Raw genomic sequence first — 26,065 nt, forward strand, 5'->3', positions numbered from 1 at the left:
GATCGGGCGGGACGCTGGTCGCTGAGGAGGGGCGAGGGCCCGGACGGAAGGCTGTGTGACGAAGGGTGACGGCAGACTGGAGCCGCTGCACCCTGGTGGCACGGGTGGCTCCCCGTGGCTTTGGGCCAGTCGGTGGGGCCGGCCAGTGCCAGGGCCAGGGCCGCGCGTGCCTAGGGCCGGAGGGGCCTGAGAGGACCCTGCGACCCCCTCGCTTGCCACGAGCGGGGGACCGCAGAGCAGCCAGGCGGGTCTGGGGTGGTGGGGCTGGGGGTGGGGGTGAGCGGGGTTGGGGGGGCGGGGTGTAAGCCGTACGGGGCCCGGGGAGTCCCAGGATGCCAGGGCGCCGAGACTTCTGTCACCGTCAGGGAAGTGACAGAGGCCCGTGGAGCCACGGGTGGCGCGGAGGGGCCTCGCTGCGGGCCAAGAGTAGCCCGCCGCCCACGCCGGCGGCGTCCGGGGGAGGCGGGGAGCAGGCGGGAGGCGCGGCGCCGGCGGAGCCGGCCCGCGAGGAGATGCTCGCCACCCGAGCGGCCCAGCAGCACGGCGCACGCTCACGAGGCAGGCCGGGAGCAGGCTCTTGGGGCGCCGGCAGCCGGGTCCCAGCGTCTACGGCCATACCACCCTGAACGCGCCCGATCTCGTCTGATCTCGGAAGCTAAGCAGGGTCGGGCCTGGTTAGTACTTGGATGGGAGACCGCCTGGGAATACCGGGTGCTGTAGGCTTTTGCTCGCCTCTCCTTTTGCGCCGCCGCCCCGGCGTGGCTCCCTCCGAACCCCTGGCGCCCCTTGCCCCTCTTCTGCCGCCCAGCCAGCCGAAGGTACCCCTGGCCAGCGGCGGGTCAGCCGCCCGGCACTACAAGCTCGCAGCCCGGGCCGCACGCCAGGCCCGTCGGCCCCGGCTCCCCCCCACACCCTCTTCTCAGTCCTCTTCGCTCCCGCAGGCCGACAGCCCGCAGCCCTTCGCCGAGCCGCGGTCGCCGCCGTCGCCGCCGCTGCCATCGCCGCGCTCCCTCCCGCTCCCCGCCCCCGCCGCCCCCAAAGCCCAAGCCCAGGGCTGCCTGCCGGCGCAGGCCTCCACCAGGCTTTCTCCATCCCAGGACGTGCCGGTCCTTTGCACCTCGGCCCGAGCCCAGGGGACGACCATCCCTGTGCCTGCACCTGGGCCCCGAGACACAGGATAGGCGTGTCCTCCGGCAAACGGGATGCCCACCCGCCCCGCCCCACCGGGGGCCTCTGTCTCTGCTGGCAGGCACCTCGCCCCACACCCCCGCGCGCGCGCGCGCGCCCCCTCCCGTCTCCCACAAGAGCCAGGAGCCCTCGGTTCCCGCCGGCCGCAGTGGCCCCGACACACAGGGGAAAAAGAGCCGGGACAAACCAGGGGACGGAGAGAGCAGCACCCCAACACCCCGCACGCCCTCGGGCTCCAGGAGAGACCACCATGTCGGAGCCTGCCGACGAGACGAACGGTTCCTGAAGTGGGGAGTGAGGATTGAGAAGAAAATAGACAAGAGACAAAGATGGGATCGGGAGGGCGAGCAGTTCTGACTAGACTGCTGCGCCTGCTTGATTTTTCAGCATTCTTTTATACAGACAGAAACAGGAAGGTTACATAAAGCGGCTGAGGCAGCAAGTACAGATTAGTTATGTTTTTCCAAAGTTTGGCCCTGACTGTCTTTAGACCTTTTGAGATTGTCCCATTCCCAGAACAGCAGGTGTCTGTTTCTGTTTGTTCTTTATGCTTATCGGAGTTCCCCTCAGCCATCCTCCCAACCTCTGCTTGTAGTTACATTTTCTTAACGCTTGATGCTCCAGCTCCCCGCAATTCCCCCTTTTTTATTTTTTGAGATCGTGCCTGGCTTAGGTGGTCAGTACAGACATTCTCACTTACCCGTCATTGGATATCCTTCATCAAAGCGATCGACTCCTGTCTTAGGTTGTAAGACATCCACTGATCATTACCCGTCATTGGCTACCGATCTCCTTCGGGGTTAGACAGGGGCAGTGGCTTTTGGTTTATTAGCCATGTGGAGCCTTATTTTGTGAATTTCTCCATAAATATCTGTGACTATCCCCATCACAGCTTCTGTGATGCAGGGGAGGAAACATAGTATCAGGAGGATCACAACAGGCGGAATTACAAGGGGAGGGGGGCATAATTTGAAGCATTGAAGAGTATGATGGCAATACATTGTGAAAACTAGAGACAAGTTTGTTGAGAGTATCAGCTATATCGGTGTTTAAAGGAGAGGTCTCTTGCAGTGTCAAGACCTCTTTATGAAACTGGATAAGATCAAGAGTAACATTTTTTTCTTACACGGTCTGTGAGACTCGTACCTCATAGCAGAAAAATGTTTATTCCAATCACCCTTTGTCTGTTAACAGCCGAAGCATAAAGTCCCATGATGTCTTACCTTCTCAGGGTCAAGTCACCCATATTGTAACAGTTCTGTTGAGATAAGTGGAGAGAACTGATCTTCATTGCCCTCATGACTTCTCTCACAATCAGGTGAGAGAGGAAAGCCAGAGACAGCAATGGCTTTTGCCAGGCAGGGGGAAGGGGAGGAAAGGCTCCTTTTTGGATCTTCTAAGGCAGCTCATTGGGGGTCCCCACTCGGTTCCGCCCGGCTTAGGTTGTATCTCCCGTGAGATATCTTACCCGTCTTTGGCTGCAAACCATCTTTGGGGGACCAGACAGAGAGACATAAGGTGTAAACACAAGAATGGAACAGTAGGGGGCGTGGATGGGTATCTACAGATGTCTTCTCTTCTGTGGGCTGTCGCTCATGGTATGGTTTAACACCGACCAGGAATTCACAAAGGTTTTTCTTCCGGACCTGGAGAAATACAAGCAAAGCCTCTTCCCCGTGTTATCTCGCGGGGAGAAGTAGGATCAGCTTCCCCACGTAATATTTTAAACAAAGGTTGTAATTCACCGGTTGTCAACCGCAACTGAGGTCTAATCCAGTTAATGCCTCCCAGTAGCTTTTGGAAATCATTTAACGTTTTTAAACAATCTCGCCGGATTTGTATTTTTTTGAGGCACAATGGCCTGAGGCATTAAACAATATCCCAGATAAGAGTAAGGAGGCACTTGCTGAATTTTTTCTGGGGCTATAACTAGCCCATAATTGTGGAGCTTTTCTTGTAAATGAGCAAAAGCAGCAAGCAACTTTGGTTCACAAGAGTGGGCAAGAAGTATGTCATCCGTGTAGTGGATGATGTAAATATCTGGAAATGTCCTTCGGGTAGGTTTTATTGCAGCTGATACAAGTTTTTGACATAATGTAGGGCTACTAGCCATTCCCTGAGGTAGCACTAGCCAATGATAGCTCTTAAAAGGTTCTTGTAAATTAACGGAAGGAACACTGAAAGCAAATCCAGGGCAGTCATCAGGATTTAAAGGTATAGTATAAAAACAATCTTTGAAGTCCAAAACAATTTTACATGTGTGTTTTGGTGTGGCTGCAGGACAGGGCAAGCCTGTCTGTAAGGCTCCCCTTCATTTCATGGTTTTATTAACTTTTTCTAAATCTTGTCATAATCTCTATCTACCAGATTTTTTTTTTTTTTTTTTTTAATAACAAAAATGGGAGAATTCCCGGGAGAATTGGAGGGGGCAATGTGTCCCTTTTTAAGTTGCCCCTGTACTAGCAGCTTGGCGGCTTGAATCTTTTTCGGTTGATAGGGGCCTCGGGCAGTGGATCTAGCCCTGCAACTACACTTGGAGGAGAGCTTCATTGTAACCCAGGCTTCTATTCTGATTGAGATTCTAATAAAGGCCCAGTCTGTTGAGCCTGGACTAATTGCATTTGAACAGAGAGGGAAGTGAGTGCAGCTTGTAATCTTTGCACCTCTGCTTCCCAGGGGGATCCAGTTTGGGTTGATCATTCTCAGAGTATCTGATTCCCTCGTGTTTAGGATCGATCACATCCCTAACCAAATTCCATAAGGAAAAAGTATCTACTGGTACTTCAGAGGGTCCACGAGCATCATAATATCCCTGTAAACGCTCTCTCACCTTTTCCCAAGTTTCTAAGTTTAAAGTCCCTTCTTCGGGGAACCAGGGACATATTTGTACTACAAATTCTAAAAATCGAAGCAACTGTGCTTCACTGGTTTTAACTCCTCTAGCTTTTAGCATGCTCCTTAACATGTGAGTAAACAGCCTTTTACTGTTACCCTGTCCCATTTTATTTTACTCCCGACTATGGTATCTCACCGCTTTCACTAACCTTATTCGACGCGTCTCGTTTGCAAGCGGAGTCCTTCACTGATTCCCCAGTAGTCAGGTCCCTGTTCGGGCGCCACTTGTCGGAGCCTGCCGACGAGACGAACGGTTCCTGAAGTGGGGAGTGAGGATTGAGAGAAAAAATTGGACAAGAGACAAAGATGGGATCGGGAGGGCGAGCAGTTCTGACTGGACTGCTGCGCCTGCTTGATTTTTCAGCATTCTTTTATACAGACAGAAACAAGAAGGTTACATAAAGCGGCTGAGGCAGCAAGTACAGATTAGTTATGTTTCTCCAAAGTTTGGCCCTGACTGTCTTTAGACCTTTTGAGATTGTCCCATTCCCAGAACAGCAGGTGTCTGTTTCTGTTTGTTCTTTATGCTTATCGGAGTTCCCCTCAGCCATCCTCCCAACCTCTGCTTGTAGTTACATTTTCTTAACCCTTGATGCTCCAGCTCCCCACACCACCACAAGGGGAAGAGCAGGCACGCAGGCACACAACCCTCACAACGAGGGTGCCTGGGGCTGCCACTCTCCGCCCGCGGGCGGGACCCTGGGCGGGGCTCGGAGCCCACCGGCACTCCGGAGACCCTGGCGGCCCGCCCCGGGGGCTTTGAGGGTGACTGCCAAAGCCCGGGCACTGCCTCCTTAGCGGAGCCCAGCCCCGGGCTCCACCACACACCGGTGGAGAAGCTGCCACCGCAACACAGCCTCAGTGCGTCCGTCCCAGTCCGTGTCCCAGCCTGTGCGTCCCCCCCACCCTCAACCTCCACCCCCTGTCCGTCTGGCTCTGCGACATGCCTGTTGGGCTGTGGCTCTCGCTCAGGAGCTCTCTCCCCGCGTGCCAGCCCCCTCTTTCTCTGTCTCTGTCCATGTCTCTCTGTACGTCTAGATACATACATGCACATATACGTGTATATTTCCATCTCGCTCCCTCCTCCTCCTCCTCCTCCTCCCCCCCCCCCGTTCTGTCTGTCGGTCCCTGTCCTGCGGGGACTCTAGTCCCTCTGCCCGCACAAGAACGCAGGATATGGCGAGGCCAAGAAGGAACACCAACGGAGCCATGGATAGGGGTCTCATAGCACCATTTCTCACGGGCGGCTGGCTCGGAGACACAGCAAGCCGGAGCCGCACGATCCCCAACCTGCCGGCCGCTTCTCTGCCAACCAACCGACCCACCAACCGACCGACACGCCAAGCCGGCCAACTGCAATCCGCGCCCCTCTGCAATTTGCAGTCCACCATCCGCGCTTCCTAGCTTGGCCACCGCAGCTGTACCGGTGGCCTATGGCCAACTGGCAACAGCTGACGGCCAAGCGGTCACAGCTGATGACCGTGCACCACCCGAGGCAGCACCCCTCCACGCGAGGCCCAGAGCCTGGAAACGGCTCTCTGGGACTCTGTCGCCACAGTCCCCGCCTGTCTCTCTCCGCCTCTCTCTTGCTCCGTCTCTGGCCTTCTCTCATCCTCTCTCTCACCTCCCTGGGTCAGGAGAGGTGACGTGTAGCCAGTGAAGGGACCGGAGATCGGGCGGGACGCTGGTCGCTGAGGAGGGGCGAGGGCCCGGACGGAAGGCTGTGTGACGAAGGGTGACGGCAGACTGGAGCCGCTGCACCCTGGTGGCACGGGTGGCTCCCCGTGGCTTTGGGCCAGTCGGTGGGGCCGGCCAGTGCCAGGGCCAGGGCCGCGCGTGCCTAGGGCCGGAGGGGCCTGAGAGGACCCTGCGACCCCCTCGCTTGCCACGAGCGGGGGACCGCAGAGCAGCCAGGCGGGTCTGGGGTGGTGGGGCTGGGGGTGGGGGTGAGCGGGGTTGGGGGGGGCGGGGTGTAAGCCGTACGGGGCCCGGGGAGTCCCAGGATGCCAGGGCGCCGAGACTTCTGTCACCGTCAGGGAAGTGACAGAGGCCCGTGGAGCCACGGGTGGCGCGGAGGGGCCTCGCTGCGGGCCAAGAGTAGCCCGCCGCCCACGCCGGCGGCGTCCGGGGGAGGCGGGGAGCAGGCGGGAGGCGCGGCGCCGGCGGAGCCGGCCCGCGAGGAGATGCTCGCCACCCGAGCGGCCCAGCAGCACGGCGCACGCTCACGAGGCAGGCCGGGAGCAGGCTCTTGGGGCGCCGGCAGCCGGGTCCCAGCGTCTACGGCCATACCACCCTGAACGCGCCCGATCTCGTCTGATCTCGGAAGCTAAGCAGGGTCGGGCCTGGTTAGTACTTGGATGGGAGACCGCCTGGGAATACCGGGTGCTGTAGGCTTTTGCTCGCCTCTCCTTTTGCGCCGCCGCCCCGGCGTGGCTCCCTCCGAACCCCTGGCGCCCCTTGCCCCTCTTCTGCCGCCCAGCCAGCCGAAGGTACCCCTGGCCAGCGGCGGGTCAGCCGCCCGGCACTACAAGCTCGCAGCCCGGGCCGCACGCCAGGCCCGTCGGCCCCGGCTCCCCCCCACACCCTCTTCTCAGTCCTCTTCGCTCCCGCAGGCCGACAGCCCGCAGCCCTTCGCCGAGCCGCGGTCGCCGCCGTCGCCGCCGCTGCCATCGCCGCGCTCCCTCCCGCTCCCCGCCCCCGCCGCCCCCAAAGCCCAAGCCCAGGGCTGCCTGCCGGCGCAGGCCTCCACCAGGCTTTCTCCATCCCAGGACGTGCCGGTCCTTTGCACCTCGGCCCGAGCCCAGGGGACGACCATCCCTGTGCCTGCACCTGGGCCCCGAGACACAGGATAGGCGTGTCCTCCGGCAAACGGGATGCCCACCCGCCCCGCCCCACCGGGGGCCTCTGTCTCTGCTGGCAGGCACCTCGCCCCACACCCCCGCGCGCGCGCGCGCGCGCGCGCCCCCTCCCGTCTCCCACAAGAGCCAGGAGCCCTCGGTTCCCGCCGGCCGCAGTGGCCCCGACACACAGGGGAAAAAGAGCCGGGACAAACCAGGGGACGGAGAGAGCAGCACCCCAACACCCCGCACGCCCTCGGGCTCCAGGAGAGACCACCATGTCGGAGCCTGCCGACGAGACGAACGGTTCCTGAAGTGGGGAGTGAGGATTGAGAAGAAAATAGACAAGAGACAAAGATGGGATCGGGAGGGCGAGCAGTTCTGACTAGACTGCTGCGCCTGCTTGATTTTTCAGCATTCTTTTATACAGACAGAAACAGGAAGGTTACATAAAGCGGCTGAGGCAGCAAGTACAGATTAGTTATGTTTTTCCAAAGTTTGGCCCTGACTGTCTTTAGACCTTTTGAGATTGTCCCATTCCCAGAACAGCAGGTGTCTGTTTCTGTTTGTTCTTTATGCTTATCGGAGTTCCCCTCAGCCATCCTCCCAACCTCTGCTTGTAGTTACATTTTCTTAACGCTTGATGCTCCAGCTCCCCGCAATTCCCCCTTTTTTATTTTTTGAGATCGTGCCTGGCTTAGGTGGTCAGTACAGACATTCTCACTTACCCGTCATTGGATATCCTTCATCAAAGCGATCGACTCCTGTCTTAGGTTGTAAGACATCCACTGATCATTACCCGTCATTGGCTACCGATCTCCTTCGGGGTTAGACAGGGGCAGTGGCTTTTGGTTTATTAGCCATGTGGAGCCTTATTTTGTGAATTTCTCCATAAATATCTGTGACTATCCCCATCACAGCTTCTGTGATGCAGGGGAGGAAACATAGTATCAGGAGGATCACAACAGGCGGAATTACAAGGGGAGGGGGGCATAATTTGAAGCATTGAAGAGTATGATGGCAATACATTGTGAAAACTAGAGACAAGTTTGTTGAGAGTATCAGCTATATCGGTGTTTAAAGGAGAGGTCTCTTGCAGTGTCAAGACCTCTTTATGAAACTGGATAAGATCAAGAGTAACATTTTTTTCTTACACGGTCTGTGAGACTCGTACCTCATAGCAGAAAAATGTTTATTCCAATCACCCTTTGTCTGTTAACAGCCGAAGCATAAAGTCCCATGATGTCTTACCTTCTCAGGGTCAAGTCACCCATATTGTAACAGTTCTGTTGAGATAAGTGGAGAGAACTGATCTTCATTGCCCTCATGACTTCTCTCACAATCAGGTGAGAGAGGAAAGCCAGAGACAGCAATGGCTTTTGCCAGGCAGGGGGAAGGGGAGGAAAGGCTCCTTTTTGGATCTTCTAAGGCAGCTCATTGGGGGTCCCCACTCGGTTCCGCCCGGCTTAGGTTGTATCTCCCGTGAGATATCTTACCCGTCTTTGGCTGCAAACCATCTTTGGGGGACCAGACAGAGAGACATAAGGTGTAAACACAAGAATGGAACAGTAGGGGGCGTGGATGGGTATCTACAGATGTCTTCTCTTCTGTGGGCTGTCGCTCATGGTATGGTTTAACACCGACCAGGAATTCACAAAGGTTTTTCTTCCGGACCTGGAGAAATACAAGCAAAGCCTCTTCCCCGTGTTATCTCGCGGGGAGAAGTAGGATCAGCTTCCCCACGTAATATTTTAAACAAAGGTTGTAATTCACCGGTTGTCAACCGCAACTGAGGTCTAATCCAGTTAATGCCTCCCAGTAGCTTTTGGAAATCATTTAACGTTTTTAAACAATCTCGCCGGATTTGTATTTTTTTGAGGCACAATGGCCTGAGGCATTAAACAATATCCCAGATAAGAGTAAGGAGGCACTTGCTGAATTTTTTCTGGGGCTATAACTAGCCCATAATTGTGGAGCTTTTCTTGTAAATGAGCAAAAGCAGCAAGCAACTTTGGTTCACAAGAGTGGGCAAGAAGTATGTCATCCGTGTAGTGGATGATGTAAATATCTGGAAATGTCCTTCGGGTAGGTTTTATTGCAGCTGATACAAGTTTTTGACATAATGTAGGGCTACTAGCCATTCCCTGAGGTAGCACTAGCCAATGATAGCTCTTAAAAGGTTCTTGTAAATTAACGGAAGGAACACTGAAAGCAAATCCAGGGCAGTCATCAGGATTTAAAGGTATAGTATAAAAACAATCTTTGAAGTCCAAAACAATTTTACATGTGTGTTTTGGTGTGGCTGCAGGACAGGGCAAGCCTGTCTGTAAGGCTCCCCTTCATTTCATGGTTTTATTAACTTTTTCTAAATCTTGTCATAATCTCTATCTACCAGATTTTTTTTTTTTTTTTTTTTTTTTTTTTTTTTTAATAACAAAAATGGGAGAATTCCCGGGAGAATTGGAGGGGGCAATGTGTCCCTTTTTAAGTTGCCCCTGTACTAGCAGCTTGGCGGCTTGAATCTTTTTCGGTTGATAGGGGCCTCGGGCAGTGGATCTAGCCCTGCAACTACACTTGGAGGAGAGCTTCATTGTAACCCAGGCTTCTATTCTGATTGAGATTCTAATAAAGGCCCAGTCTGTTGAGCCTGGACTAATTGCATTTGAACAGAGAGGGAAGTGAGTGCAGCTTGTAATCTTTGCACCTCTGCTTCCCAGGGGGATCCAGTTTGGGTTGATCATTCTCAGAGTATCTGATTCCCTCGTGTCTAGGATCGATCACATCCCTAACCAAATTCCATAAGGAAAAAGTATCTACTGGTACTTCAGAGGGTCCACGAGCATCATAATATCCCTGTAAACGCTCTCTCACCTTTTCCCAAGTTTCTAAGTTTAAAGTCCCTTCTTCGGGGAACCAGGGACATATTTGTACTACAAATTCTAAAAATCGAAGCAACTGTGCTTCACTGGTTTTAACTCCTCTAGCTTTTAGCATGCTCCTTAACATGTGAGTAAACAGCCTTTTACTGTTACCCTGTCCCATTTTATTTTACTCCCGACTATGGTATCTCACCGCTTTCACTAACCTTATTCGACGCGTCTCGTTTGCAAGCGGAGTCCTTCACTGATTCCCCAGTAGTCAGGTCCCTGTTCGGGCGCCACTTGTCGGAGCCTGCCGACGAGACGAACGGTTCCTGAAGTGGGGAGTGAGGATTGAGAGAAAAAATTGGACAAGAGACAAAGATGGGATCGGGAGGGCGAGCAGTTCTGACTGGACTGCTGCGCCTGCTTGATTTTTCAGCATTCTTTTATACAGACAGAAACAAGAAGGTTACATAAAGCGGCTGAGGCAGCAAGTACAGATTAGTTATGTTTCTCCAAAGTTTGGCCCTGACTGTCTTTAGACCTTTTGAGATTGTCCCATTCCCAGAACAGCAGGTGTCTGTTTCTGTTTGTTCTTTATGCTTATCGGAGTTCCCCTCAGCCATCCTCCCAACCTCTGCTTGTAGTTACATTTTCTTAACCCTTGATGCTCCAGCTCCCCACACCACCACAAGGGGAAGAGCAGGCACGCAGGCACACAACCCTCACAACGAGGGTGCCTGGGGCTGCCACTCTCCGCCCGCGGGCGGGACCCTGGGCGGGGCTCGGAGCCCACCGGCACTCCGGAGACCCTGGCGGCCCGCCCCGGGGGCTTTGAGGGTGACTGCCAAAGCCCGGGCACTGCCTCCTTAGCGGAGCCCAGCCCCGGGCTCCACCACACACCGGTGGAGAAGCTGCCACCGCAACACAGCCTCAGTGCGTCCGTCCCAGTCCGTGTCCCAGCCTGTGCGTCCCCCCCACCCTCAACCTCCACCCCCTGTCCGTCTGGCTCTGCGACATGCCTGTTGGGCTGTGGCTCTCGCTCAGGAGCTCTCTCCCCGCGTGCCAGCCCCCTCTTTCTCTGTCTCTGTCCATGTCTCTCTGTACGTCTAGATACATACATGCACATATACGTGTATATTTCCATCTCGCTCCCTCCTCCTCCTCCTCCTCCTCCCCCCCCCCCGTTCTGTCTGTCGGTCCCTGTCCTGCGGGGACTCTAGTCCCTCTGCCCGCACAAGAACGCAGGATATGGCGAGGCCAAGAAGGAACACCAACGGAGCCATGGATAGGGGTCTCATAGCACCATTTCTCACGGGCGGCTGGCTCGGAGACACAGCAAGCCGGAGCCGCACGATCCCCAACCTGCCGGCCGCTTCTCTGCCAACCAACCGACCCACCAACCGACCGACACGCCAAGCCGGCCAACTGCAATCCGCGCCCCTCTGCAATTTGCAGTCCACCATCCGCGCTTCCTAGCTTGGCCACCGCAGCTGTACCGGTGGCCTATGGCCAACTGGCAACAGCTGACGGCCAAGCGGTCACAGCTGATGACCGTGCACCACCCGAGGCAGCACCCCTCCACGCGAGGCCCAGAGCCTGGAAACGGCTCTCTGGGACTCTGTCGCCACAGTCCCCACCTGTCTCTCTCCGCCTCTCTCTTGCTCCGTCTCTGGCCTTCTCTCATCCTCTCTCTCACCTCCCTGGGTCAGGAGAGGTGACGTGTAGCCAGTGAAGGGACCGGAGATCGGGCGGGACGCTGGTCGCTGAGGAGGGGCGAGGGCCCGGACGGAAGGCTGTGTGACGAAGGGTGACGGCAGACTGGAGCCGCTGCACCCTGGTGGCACGGGTGGCTCCCCGTGGCTTTGGGCCAGTCGGTGGGGCCGGCCAGTGCCAGGGCCAGGGCCGCGCGTGCCTAGGGCCGGAGGGGCCTGAGAGGACCCTGCGACCCCCTCGCTTGCCACGAGCGGGGGACCGCAGAGCAGCCAGGCGGGTCTGGGGTGGTGGGGCTGGGGGTGGGGGTGAGCGGGGTTGGGGGGGGCGGGGTGTAAGCCGTACGGGGCCCGGGGAGTCCCAGGATGCCAGGGCGCCGAGACTTCTGTCACCGTCAGGGAAGTGACAGAGGCCCGTGGAGCCACGGGTGGCGCGGAGGGGCCTCGCTGCGGGCCAAGAGTAGCCCGCCGCCCACGCCGGCGGCGTCCGGGGGAGGCGGGGAGCAGGCGGGAGGCGCGGCGCCGGCGGAGCCGGCCCGCGAGGAGATGCTCGCCACCCGAGCGGCCCAGCAGCACGGCGCACGCTCACGAGGCAGGCCGGGAGCAGGCTCTTGGGGCGCCGGCAGCCGGGTCCCAGCGTCTACGGCCATACCACCCTGAACGCGCCCGATCTCGTCTGATCTCGGAAGCTAAGCAGGGTCGGGCCTGGTTAGTACTTGGATGGGAGACCGCCTGGGAATACCGGGTGCTGTAGGCTTTTGCTCGCCTCTCCTTTTGCGCCGCCGCCCCGGCGTGGCTCCCTCCGAACCCCTGGCGCCCCTTGCCCCTCTTCTGCCGCCCAGCCAGCCGAAGGTACCCCTGGCCAGCGGCGGGTCAGCCGCCCGGCACTACAAGCTCGCAGCCCGGGCCGCACGCCAGGCCCGTCGGCCCCGGCTCCCCCCCACACCCTCTTCTCAGTCCTCTTCGCTCCCGCAGGCCGACAGCCCGCAGCCCTTCGCCGAGCCGCGGTCGCCGCCGTCGCCGCCGCTGCCATCGCCGCGCTCCCTCCCGCTCCCCGCCCCCGCCGCCCCCAAAGCCCAAGCCCAGGGCTGCCTGCCGGCGCAGGCCTCCACCAGGCTTTCTCCATCCCAGGACGTGCCGGTCCTTTGCACCTCGGCCCGAGCCCAGGGGACGACCATCCCTGTGCCTGCACCTGGGCCCCGAGACACAGGATAGGCGTGTCCTCCGGCAAACGGGATGCCCACCCGCCCCGCCCCACCGGGGGCCTCTGTCTCTGCTGGCAGGCACCTCGCCCCACACCCCCGCGCGCGCGCGCGCGCGCGCGCCCCCTCCCGTCTCCCACAAGAGCCAGGAGCCCTCGGTTCCCGCCGGCCGCAGTGGCCCCGACACACAGGGGAAAAAGAGCCGGGACAAACCAGGGGACGGAGAGAGCAGCACCCCAACACCCCGCACGCCCTCGGGCTCCAGGAGAGACCACCATGTCGGAGCCTGCCGACGAGACGAACGGTTCCTGAAGTGGGGAGTGAGGATTGAGAAGAAAATAGACAAGAGACAAAGATGGGATCGGGAGGGCGAGCAGTTCTGACTAGACTGCTGCGCCTGCTTGATTTTTCAGCATTCTTTTATACAGACAGAAACAGGAAGGTTACATAAAGCGGCTGAGGCAGCAAGTACAGATTAGTTATGTTTTTCCAAAGTTTGGCCCTGACTGTCTTTAGACCTTTTGAGATTGTCCCATTCCCAGAACAGCAGGTGTCTGTTTCTGTTTGTTCTTTATGCTTATCGGAGTTCCCCTCAGCCATCCTCCCAACCTCTGCTTGTAGTTACATTTTCTTAACGCTTGATGCTCCAGCTCCCCGCAATTCCCCCTTTTTTATTTTTTGAGATCGTGCCTGGCTTAGGTGGTCAGTACAGACATTCTCACTTACCCGTCATTGGATATCCTTCATCAAAGCGATCGACTCCTGTCTTAGGTTGTAAGACATCCACTGATCATTACCCGTCATTGGCTACCGATCTCCTTCGGGGTTAGACAGGGGCAGTGGCTTTTGGTTTATTAGCCATGTGGAGCCTTATTTTGTGAATTTCTCCATAAATATCTGTGACTATCCCCATCACAGCTTCTGTGATGCAGGGGAGGAAACATAGTATCAGGAGGATCACAACAGGCGGAATTACAAGGGGAGGGGGGCATAATTTGAAGCATTGAAGAGTATGATGGCAATACATTGTGAAAACTAGAGACAAGTTTGTTGAGAGTATCAGCTATATCGGTGTTTAAAGGAGAGGTCTCTTGCAGTGTCAAGACCTCTTTATGAAACTGGATAAGATCAAGAGTAACATTTTTTTCTTACACGGTCTGTGAGACTCGTACCTCATAGCAGAAAAATGTTTATTCCAATCACCCTTTGTCTGTTAACAGCCGAAGCATAAAGTCCCATGATGTCTTACCTTCTCAGGGTCAAGTCACCCATATTGTAACACTTCTGTTGAGATAAGTGGAGAGAACTGATCTTCATTGCCCTCATGACTTCTCTCACAATCAGGTGAGAGAGGAAAGCCAGAGACAGCAATGGCTTTTGCCAGGCAGGGGGAAGGGGAGGAAAGGCTCCTTTTTGGATCTTCTAAGGCAGCTCATTGGGGGTCCCCACTCGGTTCCGCCCGGCTTAGGTTGTATCTCCCGTGAGATATCTTACCCGTCTTTGGCTGCAAACCATCTTTGGGGGACCAGACAGAGAGACATAAGGTGTAAACACAAGAATGGAACAGTAGGGGGCGTGGATGGGTATCTACAGATGTCTTCTCTTCTGTGGGCTGTCGCTCATGGTATGGTTTAACACCGACCAGGAATTCACAAAGGTTTTTCTTCCGGACCTGGAGAAATACAAGCAAAGCCTCTTCCCCGTGTTATCTCGCGGGGAGAAGTAGGATCAGCTTCCCCACGTAATATTTTAAACAAAGGTTGTAATTCACCGGTTGTCAACCGCAACTGAGGTCTAATCCAGTTAATGCCTCCCAGTAGCTTTTGGAAATCATTTAACGTTTTTAAACAATCTCGCCGGATTTGTATTTTTTTGAGGCACAATGGCCTGAGGCATTAAACAATATCCCAGATAAGAGTAAGGAGGCACTTGCTGAATTTTTTCTGGGGCTATAACTAGCCCATAATTGTGGAGCTTTTCTTGTAAATGAGCAAAAGCAGCAAGCAACTTTGGTTCACAAGAGTGGGCAAGAAGTATGTCATCCGTGTAGTGGATGATGTAAATATCTGGAAATGTCCTTCGGGTAGGTTTTATTGCAGCTGATACAAGTTTTTGACATAATGTAGGGCTACTAGCCATTCCCTGAGGTAGCACTAGCCAATGATAGCTCTTAAAAGGTTCTTGTAAATTAACGGAAGGAACACTGAAAGCAAATCCAGGGCAGTCATCAGGATTTAAAGGTATAGTATAAAAACAATCTTTGAAGTCCAAAACAATTTTACATGTGTGTTTTGGTGTGGCTGCAGGACAGGGCAAGCCTGTCTGTAAGGCTCCCCTTCATTTCATGGTTTTATTAACTTTTTCTAAATCTTGTCATAATCTCTATCTACCAGATTTTTTTTTTTTTTTTTTTTTTTTTTTTTTTAATAACAAAAATGGGAGAATTCCCGGGAGAATTGGAGGGGGCAATGTGTCCCTTTTTAAGTTGCCCCTGTACTAGCAGCTTGGCGGCTTGAATCTTTTTCGGTTGATAGGGGCCTCGGGCAGTGGATCTAGCCCTGCAACTACACTTGGAGGAGAGCTTCATTGTAACCCAGGCTTCTATTCTGATTGAGATTCTAATAAAGGCCCAGTCTGTTGAGCCTGGACTAATTGCATTTGAACAGAGAGGGAAGTGAGTGCAGCTTGTAATCTTTGCACCTCTGCTTCCCAGGGGGATCCAGTTTGGGTTGATCATTCTCAGAGTATCTGATTCCCTCGTGTTTAGGATCGATCACATCCCTAACCAAATTCCATAAGGAAAAAGTATCTACTGGTACTTCAGAGGGTCCACGAGCATCATAATATCCCTGTAAACGCTCTCTCACCTTTTCCCAAGTTTCTAAGTTTAAAGTCCCTTCTTCGGGGAACCAGGGACATATTTGTACTACAAATTCTAAAAATCGAAGCAACTGTGCTTCACTGGTTTTAACTCCTCTAGCTTTTAGCATGCTCCTTAACATGTGAGTAAACAGCCTTTTACTGTTACCCTGTCCCATTTTATTTTACTCCCGACTATGGTATCTCACCGCTTTCACTAACCTTATTCGACGCGTCTCGTTTGCAAGCGGAGTCCTTCACTGATTCCCCAGTAGTCAGGTCCCTGTTCGGGCGCCACTTGTCGGAGCCTGCCGACGAGACGAACGGTTCCTGAAGTGGGGAGTGAGGATTGAGAGAAAAAATTGGACAAGAGACAAAGATGGGATCGGGAGGGCGAGCAGTTCTGACTGGACTGCTGCGCCTGCTTGATTTTTCAGCATTCTTTTATACAGACAGAAACAAGAAGGTTACATAAAGCGGCTGAGGCAGCAAGTACAGATTAGTTATGTTTCTCCAAAGTTTGGCCCTGACTGTCTTTAGACCTTTTGAGATTGTCCCATTCCCAGAACAGCAGGTGTCTGTTTCTGTTTGTTCTTTATGCTTATCGGAGTTCCCCTCAGCCATCCTCCCAACCTCTGCTTGTAGTTACATTTTCTTAACCCTTGATGCTCCAGCTCCCCACACCACCACAAGGGGAAGAGCAGGCACGCAGGCACACAACCCTCACAACGAGGGTGCCTGGGGCTGCCACTCTCCGCCCGCGGGCGGGACCCTGGGCGGGGCTCGGAGCCCACCGGCACTCCGGAGACCCTGGCGGCCCGCCCCGGGGGCTTTGAGGGTGACTGCCAAAGCCCGGGCACTGCCTCCTTAGCGGAGCCCAGCCCCGGGCTCCACCACACACCGGTGGAGAAGCTGCCACCGCAACACAGCCTCAGTGCGTCCGTCCCAGTCCGTGTCCCAGCCTGTGCGTCCCCCCCACCCTCAACCTCCACCCCCTGTCCGTCTGGCTCTGCGACATGCCTGTTGGGCTGTGGCTCTCGCTCAGGAGCTCTCTCCCCGCGTGCCAGCCCCCTCTTTCTCTGTCTCTGTCCATGTCTCTCTGTACGTCTAGATACATACATGCACATATACGTGTATATTTCCATCTCGCTCCCTCCTCCTCCTCCTCCTCCTCCCCCCCCCCCGTTCTGTCTGTCGGTCCCTGTCCTGCGGGGACTCTAGTCCCTCTGCCCGCACAAGAACGCAGGATATGGCGAGGCCAAGAAGGAACACCAACGGAGCCATGGATAGGGGTCTCATAGCACCATTTCTCACGGGCGGCTGGCTCGGAGACACAGCAAGCCGGAGCCGCACGATCCCCAACCTGCCGGCCGCTTCTCTGCCAACCAACCGACCCACCAACCGACCGACACGCCAAGCCGGCCAACTGCAATCCGCGCCCCTCTGCAATTTGCAGTCCACCATCCGCGCTTCCTAGCTTGGCCACCGCAGCTGTACCGGTGGCCTATGGCCAACTGGCAACAGCTGACGGCCAAGCGGTCACAGCTGATGACCGTGCACCACCCGAGGCAGCACCCCTCCACGCGAGGCCCAGAGCCTGGAAACGGCTCTCTGGGACTCTGTCGCCACAGTCCCCGCCTGTCTCTCTCCGCCTCTCTCTTGCTCCGTCTCTGGCCTTCTCTCATCCTCTCTCTCACCTCCCTGGGTCAGGAGAGGTGACGTGTAGCCAGTGAAGGGACCGGAGATCGGGCGGGACGCTGGTCGCTGAGGAGGGGCGAGGGCCCGGACGGAAGGCTGTGTGACGAAGGGTGACGGCAGACTGGAGCCGCTGCACCCTGGTGGCACGGGTGGCTCCCCGTGGCTTTGGGCCAGTCGGTGGGGCCGGCCAGTGCCAGGGCCAGGGCCGCGCGTGCCTAGGGCCGGAGGGGCCTGAGAGGACCCTGCGACCCCCTCGCTTGCCACGAGCGGGGGACCGCAGAGCAGCCAGGCGGGTCTGGGGTGGTGGGGCTGGGGGTGGGGGTGAGCGGGGTTGGGGGGGGCGGGGTGTAAGCCGTACGGGGCCCGGGGAGTCCCAGGATGCCAGGGCGCCGAGACTTCTGTCACCGTCAGGGAAGTGACAGAGGCCCGTGGAGCCACGGGTGGCGCGGAGGGGCCTCGCTGCGGGCCAAGAGTAGCCCGCCGCCCACGCCGGCGGCGTCCGGGGGAGGCGGGGAGCAGGCGGGAGGCGCGGCGCCGGCGGAGCCGGCCCGCGAGGAGATGCTCGCCACCCGAGCGGCCCAGCAGCACGGCGCACGCTCACGAGGCAGGCCGGGAGCAGGCTCTTGGGGCGCCGGCAGCCGGGTCCCAGCGTCTACGGCCATACCACCCTGAACGCGCCCGATCTCGTCTGATCTCGGAAGCTAAGCAGGGTCGGGCCTGGTTAGTACTTGGATGGGAGACCGCCTGGGAATACCGGGTGCTGTAGGCTTTTGCTCGCCTCTCCTTTTGCGCCGCCGCCCCGGCGTGGCTCCCTCCGAACCCCTGGCGCCCCTTGCCCCTCTTCTGCCGCCCAGCCAGCCGAAGGTACCCCTGGCCAGCGGCGGGTCAGCCGCCCGGCACTACAAGCTCGCAGCCCGGGCCGCACGCCAGGCCCGTCGGCCCCGGCTCCCCCCCACACCCTCTTCTCAGTCCTCTTCGCTCCCGCAGGCCGACAGCCCGCAGCCCTTCGCCGAGCCGCGGTCGCCGCCGTCGCCGCCGCTGCCATCGCCGCGCTCCCTCCCGCTCCCCGCCCCCGCCGCCCCCAAAGCCCAAGCCCAGGGCTGCCTGCCGGCGCAGGCCTCCACCAGGCTTTCTCCATCCCAGGACGTGCCGGTCCTTTGCACCTCGGCCCGAGCCCAGGGGACGACCATCCCTGTGCCTGCACCTGGGCCCCGAGACACAGGATAGGCGTGTCCTCCGGCAAACGGGATGCCCACCCGCCCCGCCCCACCGGGGGCCTCTGTCTCTGCTGGCAGGCACCTCGCCCCACACCCCCGCGCGCGCGCGCGCGCGCGCGCCCCCTCCCGTCTCCCACAAGAGCCAGGAGCCCTCGGTTCCCGCCGGCCGCAGTGGCCCCGACACACAGGGGAAAAAGAGCCGGGACAAACCAGGGGACGGAGAGAGCAGCACCCCAACACCCCGCACGCCCTCGGGCTCCAGGAGAGACCACCATGTCGGAGCCTGCCGACGAGACGAACGGTTCCTGAAGTGGGGAGTGAGGATTGAGAAGAAAATAGACAAGAGACAAAGATGGGATCGGGAGGGCGAGCAGTTCTGACTAGACTGCTGCGCCTGCTTGATTTTTCAGCATTCTTTTATACAGACAGAAACAGGAAGGTTACATAAAGCGGCTGAGGCAGCAAGTACAGATTAGTTATGTTTTTCCAAAGTTTGGCCCTGACTGTCTTTAGACCTTTTGAGATTGTCCCATTCCCAGAACAGCAGGTGTCTGTTTCTGTTTGTTCTTTATGCTTATCGGAGTTCCCCTCAGCCATCCTCCCAACCTCTGCTTGTAGTTACATTTTCTTAACGCTTGATGCTCCAGCTCCCCGCAATTCCCCCTTTTTTATTTTTTGAGATCGTGCCTGGCTTAGGTGGTCAGTACAGACATTCTCACTTACCCGTCATTGGATATCCTTCATCAAAGCGATCGACTCCTGTCTTAGGTTGTAAGACATCCACTGATCATTACCCGTCATTGGCTACCGATCTCCTTCGGGGTTAGACAGGGGCAGTGGCTTTTGGTTTATTAGCCATGTGGAGCCTTATTTTGTGAATTTCTCCATAAATATCTGTGACTATCCCCATCACAGCTTCTGTGATGCAGGGGAGGAAACATAGTATCAGGAGGATCACAACAGGCGGAATTACAAGGGGAGGGGGGCATAATTTGAAGCATTGAAGAGTATGATGGCAATACATTGTGAAAACTAGAGACAAGTTTGTTGAGAGTATCAGCTATATCGGTGTTTAAAGGAGAGGTCTCTTGCAGTGTCAAGACCTCTTTATGAAACTGGATAAGATCAAGAGTAACATTTTTTTCTTACACGGTCTGTGAGACTCGTACCTCATAGCAGAAAAATGTTTATTCCAATCACCCTTTGTCTGTTAACAGCCGAAGCATAAAGTCCCATGATGTCTTACCTTCTCAGGGTCAAGTCACCCATATTGTAACAGTTCTGTTGAGATAAGTGGAGAGAACTGATCTTCATTGCCCTCATGACTTCTCTCACAATCAGGTGAGAGAGGAAAGCCAGAGACAGCAATGGCTTTTGCCAGGCAGGGGGAAGGGGAGGAAAGGCTCCTTTTTGGATCTTCTAAGGCAGCTCATTGGGGGTCCCCACTCGGTTCCGCCCGGCTTAGGTTGTATCTCCCGTGAGATATCTTACCCGTCTTTGGCTGCAAACCATCTTTGGGGGACCAGACAGAGAGACATAAGGTGTAAACACAAGAATGGAACAGTAGGGGGCGTGGATGGGTATCTACAGATGTCTTCTCTTCTGTGGGCTGTCGCTCATGGTATGGTTTAACACCGACCAGGAATTCACAAAGGTTTTTCTTCCGGACCTGGAGAAATACAAGCAAAGCCTCTTCCCCGTGTTATCTCGCGGGGAGAAGTAGGATCAGCTTCCCCACGTAATATTTTAAACAAAGGTTGTAATTCACCGGTTGTCAACCGCAACTGAGGTCTAATCCAGTTAATGCCTCCCAGTAGCTTTTGGAAATCATTTAACGTTTTTAAACAATCTCGCCGGATTTGTATTTTTTTGAGGCACAATGGCCTGAGGCATTAAACAATATCCCAGATAAGAGTAAGGAGGCACTTGCTGAATTTTTTCTGGGGCTATAACTAGCCCATAATTGTGGAGCTTTTCTTGTAAATGAGCAAAAGCAGCAAGCAACTTTGGTTCACAAGAGTGGGCAAGAAGTATGTCATCCGTGTAGTGGATGATGTAAATATCTGGAAATGTCCTTCGGGTAGGTTTTATTGCAGCTGATACAAGTTTTTGACATAATGTAGGGCTACTAGCCATTCCCTGAGGTAGCACTAGCCAATGATAGCTCTTAAAAGGTTCTTGTAAATTAACGGAAGGAACACTGAAAGCAAATCCAGGGCAGTCATCAGGATTTAAAGGTATAGTATAAAAACAATCTTTGAAGTCCAAAACAATTTTACATGTGTGTTTTGGTGTGGCTGCAGGACAGGGCAAGCCTGTCTGTAAGGCTCCCCTTCATTTCATGGTTTTATTAACTTTTTCTAAATCTTGTCATAATCTCTATCTACCAGATTTTTTTTTTTTTTTTTTTTTTTTTTTTTTTTAATAACAAAAATGGGAGAATTCCCGGGAGAATTGGAGGGGGCAATGTGTCCCTTTTTAAGTTGCCCCTGTACTAGCAGCTTGGCGGCTTGAATCTTTTTCGGTTGATAGGGGCCTCGGGCAGTGGATCTAGCCCTGCAACTACACTTGGAGGAGAGCTTCATTGTAACCCAGGCTTCTATTCTGATTGAGATTCTAATAAAGGCCCAGTCTGTTGAGCCTGGACTAATTGCATTTGAACAGAGAGGGAAGTGAGTGCAGCTTGTAATCTTTGCACCTCTGCTTCCCAGGGGGATCCAGTTTGGGTTGATCATTCTCAGAGTATCTGATTCCCTCGTGTCTAGGATCGATCACATCCCTAACCAAATTCCATAAGGAAAAAGTATCTACTGGTACTTCAGAGGGTCCACGAGCATCATAATATCCCTGTAAACGCTCTCTCACCTTTTCCCAAGTTTCTAAGTTTAAAGTCCCTTCTTCGGGGAACCAGGGACATATTTGTACTACAAATTCTAAAAATCGAAGCAACTGTGCTTCACTGGTTTTAACTCCTCTAGCTTTTAGCATGCTCCTTAACATGTGAGTAAACAGCCTTTTACTGTTACCCTGTCCCATTTTATTTTACTCCCGACTATGGTATCTCACCGCTTTCACTAACCTTATTCGACGCGTCTCGTTTGCAAGCGGAGTCCTTCACTGATTCCCCAGTAGTCAGGTCCCTGTTCGGGCGCCACTTGTCGGAGCCTGCCGACGAGACGAACGGTTCCTGAAGTGGGGAGTGAGGATTGAGAGAAAAAATTGGACAAGAGACAAAGATGGGATCGGGAGGGCGAGCAGTTCTGACTGGACTGCTGCGCCTGCTTGATTTTTCAGCATTCTTTTATACAGACAGAAACAAGAAGGTTACATAAAGCGGCTGAGGCAGCAAGTACAGATTAGTTATGTTTCTCCAAAGTTTGGCCCTGACTGTCTTTAGACCTTTTGAGATTGTCCCATTCCCAGAACAGCAGGTGTCTGTTTCTGTTTGTTCTTTATGCTTATCGGAGTTCCCCTCAGCCATCCTCCCAACCTCTGCTTGTAGTTACATTTTCTTAACCCTTGATGCTCCAGCTCCCCACACCACCACAAGGGGAAGAGCAGGCACGCAGGCACACAACCCTCACAACGAGGGTGCCTGGGGCTGCCACTCTCCGCCCGCGGGCGGGACCCTGGGCGGGGCTCGGAGCCCACCGGCACTCCGGAGACCCTGGCGGCCCGCCCCGGGGGCTTTGAGGGTGACTGCCAAAGCCCGGGCACTGCCTCCTTAGCGGAGCCCAGCCCCGGGCTCCACCACACACCGGTGGAGAAGCTGCCACCGCAACACAGCCTCAGTGCGTCCGTCCCAGTCCGTGTCCCAGCCTGTGCGTCCCCCCCACCCTCAACCTCCACCCCCTGTCCGTCTGGCTCTGCGACATGCCTGTTGGGCTGTGGCTCTCGCTCAGGAGCTCTCTCCCCGCGTGCCAGCCCCCTCTTTCTCTGTCTCTGTCCATGTCTCTCTGTACGTCTAGATACATACATGCACATATACGTGTATATTTCCATCTCGCTCCCTCCTCCTCCTCCTCCTCCTCCCCCCCCCCCCGTTCTGTCTGTCGGTCCCTGTCCTGCGGGGACTCTAGTCCCTCTGCCCGCACAAGAACGCAGGATATGGCGAGGCCAAGAAGGAACACCAACGGAGCCATGGATAGGGGTCTCATAGCACCATTTCTCACGGGCGGCTGGCTCGGAGACACAGCAAGCCGGAGCCGCACGATCCCCAACCTGCCGGCCGCTTCTCTGCCAACCAACCGACCCACCAACCGACCGACACGCCAAGCCGGCCAACTGCAATCCGCGCCCCTCTGCAATTTGCAGTCCACCATCCGCGCTTCCTAGCTTGGCCACCGCAGCTGTACCGGTGGCCTATGGCCAACTGGCAACAGCTGACGGCCAAGCGGTCACAGCTGATGACCGTGCACCACCCGAGGCAGCACCCCTCCACGCGAGGCCCAGAGCCTGGAAACGGCTCTCTGGGACTCTGTCGCCACAGTCCCCACCTGTCTCTCTCCGCCTCTCTCTTGCTCCGTCTCTGGCCTTCTCTCATCCTCTCTCTCACCTCCCTGGGTCAGGAGAGGTGACGTGTAGCCAGTGAAGGGACCGGAGATCGGGCGGGACGCTGGTCGCTGAGGAGGGGCGAGGGCCCGGACGGAAGGCTGTGTGACGAAGGGTGACGGCAGACTGGAGCCGCTGCACCCTGGTGGCACGGGTGGCTCCCCGTGGCTTTGGGCCAGTCGGTGGGGCCGGCCAGTGCCAGGGCCAGGGCCGCGCGTGCCTAGGGCCGGAGGGGCCTGAGAGGACCCTGCGACCCCCTCGCTTGCCACGAGCGGGGGACCGCAGAGCAGCCAGGCGGGTCTGGGGTGGTGGGGCTGGGGGTGGGGGTGAGCGGGGTTGGGGGGGGCGGGGTGTAAGCCGTACGGGGCCCGGGGAGTCCCAGGATGCCAGGGCGCCGAGACTTCTGTCACCGTCAGGGAAGTGACAGAGGCCCGTGGAGCCACGGGTGGCGCGGAGGGGCCTCGCTGCGGGCCAAGAGTAGCCCGCCGCCCACGCCGGCGGCGTCCGGGGGAGGCGGGGAGCAGGCGGGAGGCGCGGCGCCGGCGGAGCCGGCCCGCGAGGAGATGCTCGCCACCCGAGCGGCCCAGCAGCACGGCGCACGCTCACGAGGCAGGCCGGGAGCAGGCTCTTGGGGCGCCGGCAGCCGGGTCCCAGCGTCTACGGCCATACCACCCTGAACGCGCCCGATCTCGTCTGATCTCGGAAGCTAAGCAGGGTCGGGCCTGGTTAGTACTTGGATGGGAGACCGCCTGGGAATACCGGGTGCTGTAGGCTTTTGCTCGCCTCTCCTTTTGCGCCGCCGCCCCGGCGTGGCTCCCTCCGAACCCCTGGCGCCCCTTGCCCCTCTTCTGCCGCCCAGCCAGCCGAAGGTACCCCTGGCCAGCGGCGGGTCAGCCGCCCGGCACTACAAGCTCGCAGCCCGGGCCGCACGCCAGGCCCGTCGGCCCCGGCTCCCCCCCACACCCTCTTCTCAGTCCTCTTCGCTCCCGCAGGCCGACAGCCCGCAGCCCTTCGCCGAGCCGCGGTCGCCGCCGTCGCCGCCGCTGCCATCGCCGCGCTCCCTCCCGCTCCCCGCCCCCGCCGCCCCCAAAGCCCAAGCCCAGGGCTGCCTGCCGGCGCAGGCCTCCACCAGGCTTTCTCCATCCCAGGACGTGCCGGTCCTTTGCACCTCGGCCCGAGCCCAGGGGACGACCATCCCTGTGCCTGCACCTGGGCCCCGAGACACAGGATAGGCGTGTCCTCCGGCAAACGGGATGCCCACCCGCCCCGCCCCACCGGGGGCCTCTGTCTCTGCTGGCAGGCACCTCGCCCCACACCCCCGCGCGCGCGTGCGCGCGCGCGCCCCCTCCCGTCTCCCACAAGAGCCAGGAGCCCTCGGTTCCCGCCGGCCGCAGTGGCCCCGACACACAGGGGAAAAAGAGCCGGGACAAACCAGGGGACGGAGAGAGCAGCACCCCAACACCCCGCACGCCCTCGGGCTCCAGGAGAGACCACCATGTCGGAGCCTGCCGACGAGACGAACGGTTCCTGAAGTGGGGAGTGAGGATTGAGAAGAAAATAGACAAGAGACAAAGATGGGATCGGGAGGGCGAGCAGTTCTGACTAGACTGCTGCGCCTGCTTGATTTTTCAGCATTCTTTTATACAGACAGAAACAGGAAGGTTACATAAAGCGGCTGAGGCAGCAAGTACAGATTAGTTATGTTTTTCCAAAGTTTGGCCCTGACTGTCTTTAGACCTTTTGAGATTGTCCCATTCCCAGAACAGCAGGTGTCTGTTTCTGTTTGTTCTTTATGCTTATCGGAGTTCCCCTCAGCCATCCTCCCAACCTCTGCTTGTAGTTACATTTTCTTAACGCTTGATGCTCCAGCTCCCCGCAATTCCCCCTTTTTTATTTTTTGAGATCGTGCCTGGCTTAGGTGGTCAGTACAGACATTCTCACTTACCCGTCATTGGATATCCTTCATCAAAGCGATCGACTCCTGTCTTAGGTTGTAAGACATCCACTGATCATTACCCGTCATTGGCTACCGATCTCCTTCGGGGTTAGACAGGGGCAGTGGCTTTTGGTTTATTAGCCATGTGGAGCCTTATTTTGTGAATTTCTCCATAAATATCTGTGACTATCCCCATCACAGCTTCTGTGATGCAGGGGAGGAAACATAGTATCAGGAGGATCACAACAGGCGGAATTACAAGGGGAGGGGGGCATAATTTGAAGCATTGAAGAGTATGATGGCAATACATTGTGAAAACTAGAGACAAGTTTGTTGAGAGTATCAGCTATATCGGTGTTTAAAGGAGAGGTCTCTTGCAGTGTCAAGACCTCTTTATGAAACTGGATAAGATCAAGAGTAACATTTTTTTCTTACACGGTCTGTGAGACTCGTACCTCATAGCAGAAAAATGTTTATTCCAATCACCCTTTGTCTGTTAACAGCCGAAGCATAAAGTCCCATGATGTCTTACCTTCTCAGGGTCAAGTCACCCATATTGTAACAGTTCTGTTGAGATAAGTGGAGAGAACTGATCTTCATTGCCCTCATGACTTCTCTCACAATCAGGTGAGAGAGGAAAGCCAGAGACAGCAATGGCTTTTGCCAGGCAGGGGGAAGGGGAGGAAAGGCTCCTTTTTGGATCTTCTAAGGCAGCTCATTGGGGGTCCCCACTCGGTTCCGCCCGGCTTAGGTTGTATCTCCCGTGAGATATCTTACCCGTCTTTGGCTGCAAACCATCTTTGGGGGACCAGACAGAGAGACATAAGGTGTAAACACAAGAATGGAACAGTAGGGGGCGTGGATGGGTATCTACAGATGTCTTCTCTTCTGTGGGCTGTCGCTCATGGTATGGTTTAACACCGACCAGGAATTCACAAAGGTTTTTCTTCCGGACCTGGAGAAATACAAGCAAAGCCTCTTCCCCGTGTTATCTCGCGGGGAGAAGTAGGATCAGCTTCCCCACGTAATATTTTAAACAAAGGTTGTAATTCACCGGTTGTCAACCGCAACTGAGGTCTAATCCAGTTAATGCCTCCCAGTAGCTTTTG

At 56.2% G+C, this 26,065-nt stretch overlaps 5 non-coding genes across 5 annotated transcripts; all 5 read left to right on the forward strand.

Moving 5' to 3' along the window:
* Positions 1 to 604: 604 nt before the first annotated feature.
* On the forward strand, positions 605 to 723 carry LOC148757404 (5S ribosomal RNA). Its single transcript, XR_016022312.1, has one exon. It is a non-coding gene; the product is annotated as a 5S ribosomal RNA (ribosomal RNA).
* A 5,635-nt stretch (positions 724 to 6,358) lies between these two features.
* On the forward strand, positions 6,359 to 6,477 carry LOC148757405 (5S ribosomal RNA). Its single transcript, XR_016022313.1, has one exon. It is a non-coding gene; the product is annotated as a 5S ribosomal RNA (ribosomal RNA).
* Positions 6,478 to 12,131: 5,654 nt separating this feature from the next.
* On the forward strand, positions 12,132 to 12,250 carry LOC148757406 (5S ribosomal RNA). Its single transcript, XR_016022314.1, has one exon. It is a non-coding gene; the product is annotated as a 5S ribosomal RNA (ribosomal RNA).
* A 5,652-nt stretch (positions 12,251 to 17,902) lies between these two features.
* Positions 17,903 to 18,021, forward strand: LOC148757407 (5S ribosomal RNA). The gene has a single exon (XR_016022315.1). It is a non-coding gene; the product is annotated as a 5S ribosomal RNA (ribosomal RNA).
* A 5,654-nt stretch (positions 18,022 to 23,675) lies between these two features.
* LOC148757408 (5S ribosomal RNA) lies at positions 23,676 to 23,794 on the forward strand. The gene has a single exon (XR_016022316.1). It is a non-coding gene; the product is annotated as a 5S ribosomal RNA (ribosomal RNA).
* Positions 23,795 to 26,065: the final 2,271 nt, after the last annotated feature.

This window comes from Rhinolophus sinicus, chromosome 8, assembly GCF_057876585.1.
Source record: "Rhinolophus sinicus isolate RSI-liver-muscle chromosome 8, RSI-T2T, whole genome shotgun sequence".
Lineage (NCBI taxonomy): Eukaryota > Metazoa > Chordata > Mammalia > Chiroptera > Rhinolophidae > Rhinolophus > Rhinolophus sinicus.